The sequence below is a fragment of the Triticum urartu genome, chromosome 2A (assembly GCF_056163025.1).
Source record: "Triticum urartu cultivar PI428250 chromosome 2A, HENAU_Tu73, whole genome shotgun sequence".
Classification (NCBI taxonomy): domain Eukaryota; kingdom Viridiplantae; phylum Streptophyta; class Magnoliopsida; order Poales; family Poaceae; genus Triticum; species Triticum urartu.
In genome coordinates, this window is record NC_141874.1 from 236,096,943 (window position 1) to 236,100,097 (window position 3,155).

Consider the following 3,155-nt stretch of genomic DNA (forward strand, 5'->3'; position numbering starts at 1 on the left):
TTACATCGCAGGTAGTCAATTTCAAATGGAGTCCAAATGCAGCGAAACTTTTTGTGGATTTTTTTGGACTAGAAGACATCCAAGGGGCCGGAGAAGGGCCTGGGGGTGCTCCGAGGGGAGCACAACCCACCAGGGCGCACCTGGAGGCCCAGGCGCACCCTGGTGGGTTGTGACCACCTCGGGTGCCCCCCCCAGACCGCCTCTTTTCTCTATAAATACCCCAATATTCCAGAAACCCTAGGGGAGTCGACAAAAATCAATTCCAGCCACCGCATAGTCCAGAACCACCAGATCCAATCTAGACACCATCATGGAGGGGTTCACCACTTCCATTGGTGCCTCTCCGATGATGCGTGAGTAGTTCTTTGTAGACCTTCGGGTCCGTAGTTAGTAGCTAGATGACTTCCACTCTCTCTTTTGATTATCAATACAATGGTCTCTTGGAGATCCATAAGATGTAATTCTTTTGCGGTGTGTTCGTTCGGATCCAATGAACTTTGAGTTTATGATCAGATCTATCTCTTTTATTCCATGAAAGTTATTTGAGTTTCTTTGATCTCTTATATGCATGATTTCTTATAGCCTTGTATTTCTTCTCCGATATTTGGTGTAACATCCCAAATTTTCAATTTGGAATGTTATACATTAGGTCATCATGCATATCATATTTTGTTTTGCTTTTGGTTTTGATCCTAGAAAATCCTAAGCAACTCAAGGACCCACGGAGAGAGTTGGGGATTTCGTTATTTACATATTTGAGTTTTCTCACATTATGTAAACAGGATCATTTGATTTTATTTATTTTATCATCAATTATTTCTATTACAAAAATATGAGAGAGGGAATAAAATGACTTTCCCAAAATATAGAAATATTGAAGATTTAATAAAAACATCAAATAAGTTTTAGTTCGGAGTTTTTCGGTATTTTTATTTGAATTTAGGAAAAATGCGTGTTTTTCAAAGTTGTAGTTTGGGCCCAGATAAATGTTCACTTTATCGGGCTTGATTTTAGGAACCCGGCAAAATTTATTTCGTGATTTTTGGAGTCCGTTTAGTATTTCTTTTTATTTTTCTTCCGAGCGGATTTATAAAAAAAACGCGAACCGACTCCGGGCCGTACCCGGCCGGGAAACCTCCGCCCGGGGCGCCTTTAAATAGCGCCCGAGGCCCGGGCCAAGAGAGCCAGCCCACCCCGCCGCCGAAACCCTAGCCGCCGCATCCAGCCGCCGCCGCCGCCGCCCGCCGGAGTTGCAAGCTTTTCGAGGTTCGCCGCCGCCTCGTTTTTCGTGCAGTTTTTTTAAAAAAAAATTAAAAAAAATTCTGTTCGTCGTCTGACTTTTTCGTCGGATTTTCCGCGGTTATTTTCTGATCGCAATTTCTGATCCGATTTTCGTTTTAGTATAACTTTTCGCTCGTTTATCAGAATCAGGCGATTCAAGCGCTTGGAGTTTTGTCTCGAAACCCTCTTTCCAAATAATCAACTTAAACAAGTTTTTGCTACTGTAAAATTTGCCCTAGATCCAGATTACTAGAACGAAGTTGTTTTCTTTCGCCGTTTGATTTCTTTTGCTTCGTTCGATTTGATTCTTTTGCCAACCAGGGTTCTTAAGTTGAACTTTCTGGTTAGATCTTCTATTTGAGTTTTACCTGTGCATTAGATGAGTACTTATTGTATGCTTGTTGTTTGTCTGCGATAGAACACCCGGAGTGCGCCGCCTGTTTCATTGAATCTCTAGGTTTCGTGGATCATCAGCAAGGCAAGTAACACTTTGATCATACCTTTTTCTACAACCCAGTTTTATTGCATTAGATCAATCCTCACACATTGCATGATTAGGATCTAATTAAATTGTGGGATGGGAAGTAGATGAGGTAATACCTATTACCTTTTTATTATCAAACCTTTGGGAGTTACTTCTACGTTGCTTATTATGACATGCTATGCTAGTAGACATGGATTGGGTGAGTGAAATCCATGACAGATGTGAGATTGTTAATTAATGGTTTATCTAAGGTGGCAACCTAACACACATCTGGGTGGATTGAGGCACCTGGGGTTTCCAGGACTTGCCTGTTTTTCTTTTGGACCGCCACCCAGGCTCAAAGGGATCATGAGATTATTCATACTAGAAACTTCCGTGTGCAGCCACAAGCCATTATGGGCTCTGGCATAGTTGACTAAGTTGTGCGAACTCTTACAGTGGTAGACTAGCAGATGTAGGGGATGTAGGTGGCCCGGTCTACCCGATCGTAAGGTGCTAGCGCTTCTGAAAGACTATGTCTCGGTCATCCGTCTTCTCAAACACCCTGTAGTGCGAGAAACCAAACGGAGGCGATCGAGTCTTGTGGGGAAAAGTGCACAAACCTCTGCAGAGTGTAATAAACTAATCATGATTAGCCGTGTCCCCGGTTATGGACATCTTGAGTATCTAGTACCTGGATTATCATGTGAATCTCAACATGTTACTCTAAAGTTAATTTTGTTGGGTTTGTTAAATGATGATGCTTAATTGGGATTGAGAATGCTGTCAACCATTCTCAATGTTTAACAACCACCATGATAGTAATTAAATTTATTCCTTTGAAGTAGGGAAAAATTGGCTTTACGCAAAAACTGTAACCATAGAGCTTTCCACCAGCCAAATATTCATATAGTATAGTTGTCTCATTCCATTACTCTCTACGTGTTACCTTGCCAGCATATTCCATGTGCTGACCCATTCTCGGGCTGCAACGTTAATATTGCAGACTTTTCAGATGACGAATAAGGAGTTTTTAGGTCGTGGTTCTATACTCAGTCATGCCGTTGGAGTTGATGGACTCACTTATCTTCCAAGCCTTCCGCTGTTATCGTTATTAGATGGCCTTAAGCCATATTTATTGTAATAAGTTCTCTTTTGAGACACTCGATGTAATAAGTGTGTGATTGCTACTCTGCTATAAATCCTTCGAGTACTGTGTGGTGTCAGCATTACTGATCCAGGGATGACACCAGAGCATAGAGATCAGACTGTTTGAGGTCTGGTTGCTACAGAGATGGTATCAGAGCACACACTGACTGTAGGACACGACCACTAAGCTAAATACCTAGATCACTACTCACTCTCTTCTCTTCTGACCTCTCATCTTTTCTACTCTTTAGGATGGCGGATG